A 16,128-nucleotide genomic window follows, 5' to 3' on the forward strand; every position below is an offset into this window, starting at 1 on the left:
ATCCGCTGGTTGGACTACTATTTGTTTATTTTGTTCAAGTTTTTTAATTCCTTTCCGAATGGATTGATTGGCTCTGGATTGTTTGACCTGAAGTTTTTTTACATCATCTTGAACCATATTTTTAAAAACTTCAATATGATGGTGTGTACCCTTATTGGGATTAAACATTGAATTGTTTTTTAAACCACTATGTTGGTACATAGTGTCTCCCACTCGTGAGGGGACAACATTGGATTGGGAAGAAAAATGTTTTTTTATATTTAATTTCCTAATGTATTTTTCTATGTCGATAAATAAATCAAATTTGTCGACATAGTACACTTCTAGGAATTATTCCTGGATCCACTTTCTATTTATGGCTTTTTAGTTCAATCCAAATAGGTAGGCTGGTGGTTTTATATATTTTTTAAATTTTTGCATTTTTATTTGTTATATATTTTTTCTCTTATCTATTCATTTTTTAGCTTAACCTCCCTGGCGGTATGATTATTTCGGATTTTAGGTGCTGAAAGCGGTACAATTATTTTGCATGGAAATTTGGCGTTTTATATTGTAGGCCTGTAATTCTTAACAATAACACACTTAAATCTGTCCAAACAAGAGTCTAGTAGATATCCCGGGTATGATGAAGTTTGAAACACATAAACATAAATTATAATATAATAAATAAATATAAATAATTTTAAAAAATATATATAATAATAAAAAAGAGGACATACTGTTGTCACCGCTGTACGCTGTAGTCCTGGAAGCAACGGGCTTATTTGAGGCCGGCCAGGTCGATCTCTTTATATGCTGTATTTTTTCCTCTTAAATGTAAGTGCAAATTTGTTTTTTGTTATATTGCAATAAATGTTAAAGGTTTTTTACACATTGCGAGCCTTTATCATTTTATGTGGATTCTATTGCTGGGCTTGATCTGATTTGTGTGGGGACCATCACCGCTGAGGTTGAAGAGTCCAGTGCACCCCATAAAAATCCCGGGGCAATAGCCATCTGCACATTGTGGTCCCCGTAATAAGGGACCAATATCATCTGGTAAGCGGCAGTGTTTGCTGTGGTGGAGGCACTTCTATTTTTGTCACATTTCCTTGGGGTGTTTTCATTTTCATCACCTTTGAAGAAACCACTACTTACCATCAACTTATAGATTTTTTTATTTATATATTTTTTGATTCATCATTTGTTTATTAACCCTGCGTTGGGTCACTGTCATCACTATTGGACTTTAGTCACTCAATATTTCATATATGTTAATATTTATATTTTGATTATGTAGTCATTAGTTTATTTGTGGAATATATTTATGTTTTGAATTCATCACTTTCATTCAGTCACTTCATTATTTGGGCACTTGATATTGTTTCACAGACATTTAGTCTTTGTATCTATCAGCGAGTGCATCCATACTGGGTGGAGTCGTGTTCTCTTATTGTCACAGTCTCACTGGTTGCGGTGCACTGGCTTTTGTTATTGTGAGTATATGGCATATTGCCTCACAGGTCAATCAGTTTAGCGCAGCTCCCCTTGGTCCTTATTCTGTTTAGTGTTGTATAACATTTTGGAGTTGCAGCTTGGTAATTTTTTAGTTAATAGCACAGTTTCTTTTTTATACATTTAAAAAATGATGAGGTAAACCCACAAGTGCTTTTTTTTTTATCAGTACTATTGCTTTATATTGGCTTGTGGAATTTACAAGTGCAGCAATTTAGAGACTGAATGAAAGGTTTAGCACTGGGAAACACTTTTTGAAAGATAAAAAGTGCATTTTATATACAACTATATAGATCAGACCAAAATGAGGGACAAATGAAGAGGAAAGAGGGACATTGTTTCAAATCAGAGACAGTCCCTCAAAATCAGGGACAGTTGGGAGCTATATGTCACTCTTGAATGACTCAGATCATCAAACTAATTTTAATATTACACAAAGAGAACCTGAGTAAATCTAAAATGCAGTTTTTGAATGATTTAATTTATAAAGGGAAAAAGCTGTCCATACACATTGGTTGTGGTATTTGCTGTGAATTAATATTTGGGGGGTGCTTCACTATATTTGTCTTTTTTATTATTATTTTGAGTGTGTTATGGCTGCACTTTTTTAGTGGTAGCTTTGCTTCCCACGTATACACTTTGTGGGCCATATCAAGGTATGTTAGCAGCGCAGAGATTTCCTTTTTGTATTTTCATCACTGTCGTGCATGCATGCATAGAGGAAATAGCTGCAGAGAAGCTGCAAGGGACTCCGTAAATATGGATTACACTATCACTTTATGTAGTTAGCGTTAAAAAACTAACTTTTAACATTCAATTTATAGCAATATGAACCAGAAAAGAAAAAAAAATACATATAGCTTCTTCATCTATCACACTTGCTTATTTGTATGGCTGCTTTTGAGAAAGGAAGGTGGATGTGGCTCCTGAGTAGTTTAAACTCTACACCTCATTACCTGCCATTCTCTCTTGGAGGTCTGCTGATGCTGCAGTGTGTGTTTGTCTATGAAATTTATTTTGTGACGCCATTATGATAAGTGGTCAGGGTCACATTCCTGCTTGGCCAAAACAGATCATGTCCTAGGGTGCCTGGGCTGCCAGAGTGGAACTTCTATGCTAACTTCATAACCATCTATGCATCATGTTGCTATCAGTTTAATCTTCCCATATGTTATAAAAAGTTACAGACTGCTACCATGCCAAGTTCCCATTTTTGCTGTCTCTGAACATTGTGTGCATTTATGTTGCTGGAACAGTGTACAAACAGTTCACCCCTTCTGGGTTCATACTCCTAGAAATAACCTAGAAAAGGGTAAGATTCACCATACACTGCCAGTCATTTCTAACTGTGCTAACTCTAAGTGGGCAAATTGTCTTGGCCTCTATGCCCCAGCCTCCGTAAGCTTTGTGTTAAAGCCCAACTCCGAGCAATTTTTTTTTTCTCATGCAGTGAGGCTGTGCCTGCACTGCATGGATTGACTGCTTGTTTTGTCTAGGGGTGAACACAGTGCCTCTACTCACCTGATCCTTTAATCCTTGGGAAAACAAAACTCCCCCATGTCCTGTGGTGGATTGTTTATCATGATATCTTCATGTCAAGAGCTGGTCTATGGGCGTGGTGACGTCTGGAACAGTCCATTACCCAAAACTGCTGGATCGCGTGGAGGCAGGACCCAAAGGGACAAATTTTGTGCTGGGAGGATCAGAGAATTAGGCAAGTATATCTCGGCTCTCCAAACCCTTAGACCAAAACAAGCAGTTAACCCACTGCATGGTAACAATAAAAAAAAAGTTCTGCTTAAAGCCTTGTACACACGGGTCGAAAAATAGGCCAGTTCAGCAGGAACAGTCCAACTTTCAGGCCATGTGTAGAGCTTCCCAGACATTATAGTAAAGCCTGGTACACACTAGATTTTTTTTTCATTCGACCCAGTGGGCTAAATGAAAAAAACCCTGAGAGATTGTCGTACTAACACAAGTAATGTTAGTGCAGAGATCTTCCCCACTTTGCCTTTGTGTTCTGACGGGGGGCCCCCCACCCCTGCCAGAACAAACTGATCTGTGCTCACAGCCATTGACTACCAGCACTGATTGGGTAGGGTGCTGGTTTTCCAGCATGCCCAGTTAACAGGAGCTGGTCGTGAAACTGGCTTCTGTAGAACAGACAGCTGTACACACAAGCCAAAAGTCAGCCGGTTCTTGATTTTGGATGATTTTTGGCCAGTGTGTACAAAGCTTAAGGTTAGCTAGACAACTGGAGTAGGAGAGGAATAGGGATGGGCCGAACAGACCCCTGTTCAGTTCTCACCAGAACGTCTGAACACCGTGAAAGTTCGGACCCGAATAACAAACCCCATTAAAGTCAATGGGACCCGAACGTCAAAAATCAAGTGCCCATTTTGAAGACTTATATGTAAGTAATTGGGCATACAATGTTTATAGGGGTCCGGGTCCTGCCCTGGGGGATATGTATCAATAAAAAAAAGTTTGTTTAAATGAGCAGTGATATTTTGATTTTTAAAGTGAAAGCATAAAAATAAAAAATTCCTTCCAATATAGTGTGTGGGGGGTCCTCTTAGTCTACCTGTAAAGTGGCAGATCTGTACCATGTCTAGAATCTGCTGCCGCAATAATTGCATTTATGAAACAAAAATGACAAACAAAACAAATGACATTCCCTGCAAGCTGCATTTATTTTGCTCAGCAACAGCTGGGGAGCCAGTGTGAATGATGAGGCCACAATGTAGTGCACTGGGAACAAGTTTAGAGATTTTTTGGGATACATTCTGGTGTCACTTTGACTTTGGATAGAAGTAACGGGTGCGTAAAAATTAGTCTTTGGGTGTCAGTGGCGCCTTCCCACTGTAACCCTATAGAGGTAATCTTGATGAAAGCAAGAATTGGTCTTGCTGTAAAAAATTGCAATGATATGCACCTGTCAAACAGGTGCAGAAAAATTGGTCTTTGGATGTTAATTGTGCCCATGAAACCTAACCAAAAACATTCTTCCAGATGAAATGAAAAACACCCTCAAAGCTAGGCAGCCTCAAAGTCCTGTAGAGATTCCACATCCCAAAAAGACTTAATCATTGACATCGGCATCAGGGGCTTCATAGCTGGTAATCCAGGACTGATTCATTTTTATATAAGTCAAACGGTCCACGGAGTCTGTGGACAGATGCGTTCTAGGATTAGTAACGAAACCTCCTGCAGCACTGAATGCCCGTTCTGAAAGCACGCTGGATGCAGGGCAGCCCAACAACTCAATAGCATACTGGGCAAGTTCTGGCTAGTGGTCAGTCTCATGACCCAGTAAGTCAGTGGATTGTCAGCTGGAAAGCTCTCTATCTCTATTCTGGCCCCAAGGTAATCGTCCACCATGTGATTCAGAAGCTGCCAATGGGATATGAAAGCTGACGGCCCTGGGCGGCGAGGATTGAAAAAATTCCGAAATACCTTAGTTCTGAGACCTTCCCTTTATAACGGTGGTCAAGGAGGGTTGCCAACCAGTAATCATCCTTCTCCTTTATGCCACATATTCTTGAAGCCTTTCACAGGCTTTGAAGCACGAGGTTGCCCATCCACCTCAATTTTGCTGAGGCTTGAGAAGCAGTCTCCTTGGGGTCACTCAGGATGACAGCATCCGGAACTTCCTCCTCCCAGCCACGTACTACTCCCAAGGGTTCTGGAGTTGGAAAGCTATCGCTTATAGATTGGCGCATGTCTTCCTCTTCTTCGAAGCCTATGAAAGTTCCAGAATCCTCTTCCTCATCCTCCTCCCCTCTCTCCTCCTGTGTGTTCTGTGACATAGGAATGATGGTGCTCTGCCTCCAGTGCCCTGTCCATAATGCCACGCAGAGTCTGCTCCAGCAGGAACACAACAGGGATTGTGTCACTGATGCATGCACTGTCACTGCTCTCCATCCTTGTGGCCTCCTCAAATAGTGACAATACAGTGCATGCATCCTTAATGATCAGCCATTGGCATGGGGAAAAAAAGCTGAGGCGGCCTGAGCACGTAGTTATGTCGTACTGGCACAAGTACTCGTTGACGGCCCTCTGCTGCATGTATAGCGGCTGCAGCATTCCCAAAGTTGAGTTCCACCTGGTGGACAGGTTTGTGTGGCTTTTAGGTTCTGATACGTACCTTGGAGGTGAGCCTGACATGCAGAGAGAGACCTCTCGTACAGCCCTGGTTCCAGGATCACTGGAGTGGGGACAGTGACCGTCAGAGCACATTGAGGTATGAGGGCCTGCAGGGTTTACTTGGCTGAAGATGATGTCTGCTGGCAGAGACAGGAACAGGCTTGATTGCTGTGGATGCAGATAAGCGGATGCAGGTGTGCTAAAGGGCAGCAGATGTGCACAGATGCAGGACAGCAGGCAGGAGCAGGGTCAGACTAGCTGGGTCACAAACAGCGGATCAATCAGGCAGAAGCAGCAGGCAGAGAATGGTCAAAGTTCAGGCAGGATTCAATAGCAGGAGTTCAGGCAAAAGGGATAGACAGAGCAAGGTCAAGACAAGCCAAAGGTCAGGAAGCCGGGTAAGTACTGGATCAGAATCAGGTCACAGGATAAGCTTCAGATCAAACAGCAAGGATCCATTCAAGAGAAGCCCCAAGGCAGCCTCACCGTGCACGCGTGCATGATCGCCGCAATCTGCACATGCGCATTTGCGCAAGTCTGTTCACCACTGGATGCCTGTGAGCTAGAACATGTCTCAATGAGCCTGTGCACTTGTGACCAGTTGTAGCGCTATGTGTCCATGACAGGTGCTCTTGCCAACAGGCTGAGTGGTTGGACGTTTAAATGCCTTGCTGGGCATGTGGTACCCAAATGGTTGGTGTTTTTGCCACGTTTGATGTGCCTGAGACACAGTTTGCAGATAGCAACGGTGCGATCTGCTGCAGATGTGCTGAAAAAGGGCCAGACAGCTGAGCTTTGGGGGGTGGGTCGGGAGATAACAGCTGCAGAATGTGATGGAATAGGGTGGCTGCTCTACTCTTTCTTGATGTTGGCCTCCTTGGGGTTGTGCCGCCTCACCTTCAGTTTCCTCCTCTGCTCTATCTGGCACCCAAGTCACATCAGTGACCTCATCATAATCATCATCTCCATCTCCTCTTCATCATTACCACTGGAGACAACTTGGCAATATGCTGCGGCTTGGGGAACATGAATGCCAATTTGTCTACCACTGCTCCTCTCTCTCTCTCTAGGCTCATGTTCCTGTCATCCTCAACCTCAGAACCAACATCTGAATCCAGTAATGGCTGGGCATCATCAAGGCGCAATTGGCTGATGCTGTGGTCAATTAAATCAGTTGATTCCTAAATGGCTGATGTTGGGGCTATGGCAGGAATAGATGTGGACAAGGAGGCAGGTTTATCCACTCTGTCAACTGCAGGGGACTGGACTGCACACTTGTCTCTGCTTGCGTGACAGAGGATGAGGAAGGTTTAGTAAGCCAGTCCACCACCTCCTCTGCATGCTGTGGCTGGATAGCACGGGCAAACTCACTAAACAGGAAATGATGCCCTGCCTGAGAAGTGACCACCACGTCCACCTTTGCCTGTGGACACAGTTGCTGGCCCCCGCCAAGGGAACATCTGCTTCTCCTTGTTGTCCTCCCAGACATTATTGAGATGGAGGGGGCAGTGCTTATAAGCAAAGGTAAAGAAGAAGTTGAAATCTGTATGTAGATGCACTTTAATTTGAGTACTCAAGCTACACAGCCACACTCCACGGATACACTATAATATACTGCAATATAATGCGCCAAAAGTACAGTGACGCACAGAGCCATATGGCGTTAAACTGGCAGTAACGCAGAGAACTATATGGCGTTAAACTGGCAGTAACGCACACAGAAGTAAATGGCGTTAAACTGGCAGTAACGCAATCAAATAGACTTGTTCAACTACAGTGACACTATCTGAACTGTCCCTACACTAGCTATACACTAATGTCAAGATTACTGACACGGTCTTGCTACACTACACTGAAACTATATGAGCTGTCCCTACTCCACACAAATGTATGTATGTATGAATGAAATGACACGTTCTCACTACCTCTGTAATAAGGAGAGCCGGCAAAACTGTAATGCTTGAAGTGACGTTTATTGGTACATCAGAGTGACAATAAAACAATAAAGCTGACACGTTTCGGCAATAGCCTTAGTCGTGAGCTACGACTAAGGCTATTGCTGAAACGCGTCAGCTTTATTGTTTTATTGTCACTCTGATGTACCAATAAACGTCACTTCAAGGATTACAGTTTTGCCGGCTCTCCTTATTACTGTTGCATTGGAGTGTGTTGGGACACATCGAGCCTCGGCACCTGTGAGTGGACCTGGTGTATGGATTAAGTTGTCCCTGCAGAGAGCGCTGCTACCTTTCTTCGTTCTCACTACCTCTACAGTGAAACTATCTGAGCTGTCCCTACTCTAGCTGCACACTATGCAAAGCTGAATGATGGTCCTCCTCACTACACTCACACTATCCCTAGACTAACACTAAACTAATATTCTACACTGACAATTGAAGCAAAATAGCACAGTATAGCACACTAACTAACTGACAGCACTGAACAGAGTCCTGTTCTACCTCTCTCCACGCCGAAATCACACTGAAAATGGCTGCTATTGAAAGAACACTTCTATTCTGTGGGGCAGGAATGAGCCATGATTGGATAAAGTCATGATGACAGTGTCCAATCATGACTCTGACAGTGCTCTGTGCCCTGATTGGCTGAAGCTTTCACTGCTTCAGCCAATCAGGGCATGCAATGCACTATTCAGCACCGCAATGCATTGTGGTCGGATCGGGGGGTGAACAAACGATCAAACTACCCGTTTGTTTGGCTGTTCGTCGAACGTCCGAACAGCTAAAGTTACTTATGCTCGGGCCAAACCGTTCGCCCATCTCTAGAGAGGAACAGTACAAGACAGTATGACTAGAAAGGCAGGAAGTATGAATATGGTTCCACGAGTGACTAGAACATGTGGAGGATGCAAAAACATTATAGCTTTGGCAGGCCTATTCTGGAGACTACAAGAAACAACTTGCAAACAGCAATTAATTGCCAGGAGACTAAAACTAATGTACCTTCAAAACTGTTCTGTCATGGTTGTTTCCTTCAATATTTGCACATATGTTTTCTTGTGCATCTTGCTTATCACCTATTTCTACACAAGGCATTTACTGTACCAGGGAGAAGATAAGCAAATGCTAGTCTGATTTAGTCTCGTTATTTCAGGCTCGCATATGAAATAATATGGTTTGTGAGCAACTCTGTCTCTATAATACTACCTTAAATTATTATTCTAACTAAAATCAACCACATTGCCTGAACTAGACATTAGAAATTATTTTGGGAGCATCAGTGTTATAATGATAATGACAATAACTGATTCATTCTGCTTCTTGGGAAACCGGTTTCAGTGGTTAATATGAGCAGAGATTTTGCTTAGATGTAACGATAATGGATTTAATTGGCAGTATTTGACTACATTGTGTGCCTGTAGAAAATAGAGAATGTGTGTGGTGTCTCAATGATGTAGCACTACTTCTGTGTGGGTATCATACTCAACAAAAATGTGCTCTGCTTTTAAAGATCTGGGAGCTTGCCAGTGACCTATTTCTATAGGAAAACACCTTAGGGTATTGGCCTCTGTATGTAGCTGCTGATCAAAGCTCACATCCTATTGCAACGTTTATTACTTTCCTTAAGAGAAAGAAGACAGTAGTGAGGAGACGGAAGATGCATATCAAAGACATTCACATTCACATATAGGTGGTATTTACCTATATAGATGTGTGTGCTCTCATCACATTGAATGTTAAAAGCTAAACTTTAAGTAAATATAAAACATTAAAATATTAATGCATTTTTTGAAAAATAAACATGACATTGTAGGACTTAAGCCCAGATTCTTAATACTCTCTCATTTACCACACATCCCCTCCCTCCAAAAACATCATAAAAGACTCAAACTAGTTCTTGGAGTAAATGGCCTTACGGCCTTATTTATTAAACTTATAAATTAACATAAATATCATAAATAACCGTAAACTTTCTTAAATAACTTTATAGGGGTAAATGTAATGCCGCGTACACACGGTCGGACTTTTCGTCTACAAAAGTCCAACGGACGCTGACGGACTAAAGCTGGCTGGTAATCCGATCGTGTGTGGGCTTCTCCGGACTTTCAACGGACTTTTTTAGCCTCAAATCCGACGGACTTTAGATTTGAAGCATGCTTCAAATCTTTACGTCGTAAGTACGACGGACCCCGAAGTCCGCTCGTCTGTATGCTAGTCCGACGGACAAAAAAACGACGCATGCTCATAAGCAAAAACTAAACGGAAGCACTCGGTCTAGTAAAACTAGTGTTCGTATTGTAGGTAGCACATTCATCACGCTGCAAAATCTGTGATCGTTCAATGCAGCGCATTTTATTTCTTCTTTACGAAGGCTCTAAAGAACGAAGGTGTTTTGCTGTTCATAATCAGAGTTCTCCCAAACTGATTTCTGGATTCTTTTTCTCTTTGATCTCATGAATGATATAGTATGCCTTTTTAAAACAATGTTTCCATACTAATAATACTTTTTCCCCCTTTTTTTTTTTTTTTTTTTTTTTTTTTTTTTAGGTTTGTAAAGTTAACACAAAGAACCCATTATTATTTTTTTTTTTATAGTGTTTATTTTTTAGTTTTTAGATAAAGTTAACCCAAAGCACCGTTTTTGGTTACGTAATTTTTTTGATTTTCAAGACTTACCACTTGAACATTATTAACATTAGTAATGTATTTTTGGTGTGTTTTTTTTCAAACTCAATGAGATTGTTGTCCCTTGTTAATTTAACATTGTGTGTAAAATCAATGATTTCAAAGAAAACACATAAAGTCTTTTGCTAAACTCAAAAAATATCCATTTATTCATGGTCAAAATAAAATAAAGAGGAAGTCAACGCTGGAAAAAGTCGGTGTACCAGAAAATTGGGATCTTGAGGAGTCCATATAAGAGGGAGCACAATCTGGTCCAAGAATCCCAGAGATCAACAGCACCAGCAGATGATCTAGATGTCCCCAGACTGTGGTCCTACAACAGCCTGCGTCTTCTGTCAGACCAGACTGAACCCAGGTCATCATTTTCTTCTCTTCCCTGCAGCCTTTCCTCCACGCTGCCCTGCAGCCTTCCCTGTAGCCTTCTTTTGAGGCTGTGGCTCTGGTGTTTCAGTTGTGGCAGGAGGAGGAGGAGGAGGAGGAGGAGGAGGAGGGGGGGCTGCCTCATGTAGTTGGGTGTTTTGTGTTAGCGTGCCCTGCAGCCCCTTATGGATTGTTTCCCCAAATAGGCGCTCACAAATGAGGCGCTGCTCCCTATTCATCTGAAGAAGCCTGCTGGCTAAGTAGCAGCCATAGGATTCTTCCGCTTCGGGGGGGCTCCTTAAAAAACGGGTGGCCTCTTGCATGAGGCGCAGGGATGCGTCCTGTGTGACCATCCCCTTCCTGGCCCTTTTTTTGGGAAGGTGGAGGGGAGGCACTTGGGATTCGGTCAGGCTCCTACTGGGCCCAGCCACCTCACTTGGCCCAGCCACCTCACTTGGCCCAGCCACCTCACTGGGAGCAGCCACCTCCTGCCTGACACTGGGCCCAGCCTCCTCCAGGATGATGGTGAATCCGGCCTCCTCCAGGCTGTCCATGGGCCCGGTCTCCTCCTGCCTGCCACTTTCCCCACATTCCTCCTGGATGGACTCATCCTGTGTATAAAAAAAGGACAATAGTTTGAGTATATTTTTTGGGGTTCATCAATGACACACAGTTTGCTTCTCATGAATAGCAAATTCAATGTGAATACTTCTCTTTAATAAAAGAGTCTAATCAGACACCCAAAATTATTTCAAGCAGGTGCCAAACATATTTAGCCACTACTGTCAATTGATATGTATACCCAATTTTGAGTGCCAAATTATTTTAGACAATTATAACATCCAGTTAACATCATTAATATTAGTACAGTAAATATTTGTTAAAATAATTTACCTGACTCCAGATGGTCATATCTGGTTCATCCAGGATGGAAGACCCAGCTTGCTCCTCATCAGCCTCTGCTGGGGTGGAGGGAAGGGTGGAGGGAAGGGTTGAAAGTGATGGCCTGGCTTCATTCTGGTCATCCAGAAAACGTAGTTGATTATAGTACCACAGCCTGGGTACATAAACATCATCTGCTGATGCTCCTGATCTCCTTGATTCCTGGATCTTCTTATGCTCCCTCTTATACATGTTCCTCAAGCCCCCAATTTTCTTGAGCAATGTCTCCATTGTTGCTTCCGGGATGGTCGCCTGGACAAAGGCCAGAAGTCTCTCCAGCGTTGACTTCCTCACATGCTTAGCATAATACTGAGGGTGTTTCACCTCCCACAAATTCCTCATCTCTCGATATTTGGAAATAAAAGATGTAAGGAACTCTGGATCCTTAAATAGGGGATTCATTATATCTGGAAAAGATGAAGTCACAAGACAAAAAACACTTTTATTATAGGTTTCGGCTAACCCCTCATCATCTTCTCCCTATGTAGGCCTCATCAATCTATCAAGCCATATAGGCCGCTTGCTACAAAGTCATGACCATAAAACCCAAAAAAAATATTTAAAATTACCTTCGTTTTGTAACGTCCTGGTCCACTATCACCTACGCACAGAACGTTCGTACGACACGTGCGCAAGGGCCCTCTTCATACACTACGCATGTGTGAAACTCCGCCTGCGTCGCCCGCCCCTGACGTTCGAAATTAACTCATGTTCTCCGCCCCCTAATTCGACGCACAGAACGTACGTACGACACGTGCGCAAGGCCCCTCTTTATACACTACGCATGTGTGAAACTCCGCCTGCGTCGCCCGCCCCTGACGTTCGAAATTAACTCATGTTCTCCGCCCCCTAATTCGACGCACAGAACGTACGTACGACACGTGCGCAAGGCCCCTCTTTATACACTACGCATGTGTGAAACTCCGCCTGCGTCGCCCGCCCCTGACGTTCGATTTTAACTCATGTTCTCCGCCCATTTTTTGTTACGGCGCGTAGTGGAGTTAAAGAATGGCGGAGACACCTGAAATGTTGACGACCTCAGGTAGTGGAGACAGCCCGGAGGCAGGAACGTCAGCGAAATCTATGAGGCCTAGATTTAAGGCCTCTAATATGAGTTTTAAAGAGATGGTGGCCATTCTTCACAAAGACGACTATGATGGCAATTATGGGCCGTACGCACGGCCAAATTTGCGCAAGGCCAAAATCATGGCGAAGGTCGTGGAGACTTTGCAGGCATCTTTTGGGGTCCAGCGCTCCAAAGATCAACTGCGAAAAAGATGGTCTGACCTGAAACTCAGGGAGCCGGATCAATACCGACGTATCCGGAAAGTTCTCAAAAAAAGTAAGTACTTGTCGTGTTTTTCTCTTGTGTTTATTACCTTGTATATTGCTCCATGTGCTTTTCCTTCCTATCCGATTTTTGTTTTCATCGTTTTAAACGATCTTTTAAGAAACCTCGTTACATATCTATAGATATATATCTATATATACATATACACATATATATATATCTATATATACATATACACATATATATATATATATATATATATATATATATATATATACATATACATATATATACATATACATATATATACATATACATATACATATATATATATATACATACATATACACATATATATATATATATATATATATATATATACACATATATATATATACATATACACACACACACATATATATATATACAACTATATATATATATATATATAAAACTAGAGAGAGAGAGAGAGAGAGAGAGAGAGAGAGAGAGAGAGAAATATATATAGAGAGAGAGAGAAATATAGAGATAGGTAGATAGATAGATATAGAAATGTAAAACATTCTTTTTGAAGATTTGAAGTTATCTTAATTTTTTGGCTTTACATTTAGTTAGATAGTTTGAGATTTTGTTCCAGATATAGAGAGAGATCAAAAGATTATTAACTATATTTTGAGATATTGATATCTATCTATCCGATATGTCTTTCTAATTTTAAATATTGAGGTAAAATAGGAACTCTACACAAACCACTTCATTACAAATGTTGGAAAATTACTATGTACTAAAATATCTGTGTGCTAATTAGATAAATAATTTTTTGTTTCACATAGGGGAAAAATCACTCAGCCAACAACCAGAAGACAGTCCACCCCAAGCAAAAAATGATTGGGAAATAAGCCCAAGTCCCATTGAGGATGTGGAGCAAGGAGAGGTGGGCGACATGGGCACCCCACCAGGTGAGTGTCTGACACACCAGCTTACGGTAATCTATGCATGGCTGCCTTTTATTTTATGTAATTTTTCTACTCTATTTTAGGTGATCTGGTTGTGCTTGAGTCAAGCAACAGCGCCACCCCCGAGGATGTTCATGAAGTTTGCGACATGGGCACCCCACCAGGTCAGTGTTTGAGACACCAGCTTTATGGTAAGGTAAACTTATGTGTGCATATTTCTAAACATTTTTTTTTTTTCATTCCACTTTAGGTCCAACTGACTATTTCACCACAGACAGTGCCCAACGGCTAATTGCTAAAATCATGGCCTGGAATGGGGAGATCGATCAAATGCGGAATCGGCTGGATCGTATGCAGCAGGAAATGAAGGACATGATTGATGTTTTGGGTCGAATCTAAATGCCCTTTTTTAAACCCCAAAACATCAATCATGTCCTTCATTTCCTGTTTTGCTGACCCCATTCTGGGCCTTCTCTTTTTTTTTTTGGCCAGAACATAAATGGCTGTTTAACCTAATGTAAAAAAGGAGGGCTGTTTCTCGGAAATACCTCAAAAATCCACAAAAAAATAAAAATTGATTTTCAAAAAAACACAAAAAAAAAAAAAAAAAATACAAAACTTGATTTGAAAAAACCCAAAAAACTAAAAAACTTGATTTGAAAAAACCAAAAAAAATAAAAAACTTGATTTTAAAAAACCAAAAAAAAATACAAAACTTGATTTTAAAAAACCAAAAAAAATAAAAAACTTGATTTTAAAAAACCAAAAAAAAAAAAAAACTTGATTTTAAAAAACCAAAAAAAATACAAAACTTGATTTTAAAAAACCAAAAAAAATACAAAACTTGATTTTAAAAAACCAAAAAAAATAAAAAACTTGATTTTAAAAAACCAAAAAAAAAAAAAACACTTGATTTTAAAAAACCAAAAAAAAATATATACAAACTTTCTTAAAAAAAAATAATAAAAACAAAAATAACTTGCTAAAAAAAAAAAAAACATAAACCAAAAAATTGCTTTAAAAAACAAAAAAAAAAAAAAACACAAAACAAAACTTGATTTTCCCAAAACAAAAAAAAAAGCCTGTTTGTGAAAATCAAAAAGCCAAAAATATTTTTTGTGGATTAGGTATAAATATTTAGATATAATTATATTTTGCTACATTATTAAGATATCATTCTATTTTTGTCAAGGAACATTTTATACTAAATGCAGAACTGAATGCATAACAACCATTAATAAAAACATCTCCTTATAGGAATTAAATAAATGTGTGGTTTGTTATTTCAAGGCTCAGTATCATTTTAGTTATAATTGTAAAAAAGTTGTTTACAGTGGCAATGGAGCTTATTTAGACATTTAAAATTACAATACAGTTGGCACTACAACTGCTCGACCATAACCTAGGAGACAGCCCAAAAGAAAGGCAAGCAATAAATATAATGCAAGATTTCATCAATAATTTTTTTATTGTCAAAAATTATATATCCTGGCCCATTGCAATGGCCCCCCTACCCATAAAATAATTAACATATTGCTGTCTAACTTGACGGGCACTTTGGGGGGCCAAGCCAGTACGGACAGTATCCAGGCCTGTAAGGTTGGCTTCTATTTGTCCGGCCTCAGGCCCAACTGTGCCTATATAATTTGTAGAATGCTTATTTAAAAAGTTGTGTAGAATGCAGCACGATAAAACGATAAAATTAAGTTTGTATTCCGCCAAATTAATGGCTGTTTGAAACAGGCGGAACCGGCTGGCCAGAATTCCAAACGCATTCTCAACCACTCTTCTAGCTCTGGCCAGCCGGTAATTAAAAACCCTCCTCTCCGGGGTGAGTGTTCTTTGGGGGAATGGCCTCATGAGGTGCTTGCTGAGAGCGAAGGCTTCATCGGCAATGAAGACAAAGGGGAGTCCTTCCACGTTATCCTCATCAGGTGGCAATCCCAGGCCACCACTCTGGAGACGCTGGCAGAACTCCGTCTGGGCAAATACTCCTCCATCCGACATCCGGCCATTCTTCCCCACGTCCACATATAAAAAATCATAGTGTGCCGACACCACCGCCATTAAAACAATACTGTGGAACCCCTTATAATTAAAATAATATGACCCCGAATGGGGTGGTGGCACAATGTGGACATGTTTCCCATCTATAGCCCCTCCACAATTGGGAAAGTCCCAACGGCTGGCAAAATGGGATGCCACAGTCTGCCATTCCTGTGGCGTTGAAGGAAACTGGGAAATCAAACAAGAAAACCAAAATCAATTAATTTGGAAGCTAACATTGCAAGAAAAT

The sequence above is a fragment of the Aquarana catesbeiana genome, linkage group LG02 (assembly GCF_042186555.1).
Source record: "Aquarana catesbeiana isolate 2022-GZ linkage group LG02, ASM4218655v1, whole genome shotgun sequence".
NCBI lineage: Eukaryota > Metazoa > Chordata > Amphibia > Anura > Ranidae > Aquarana > Aquarana catesbeiana.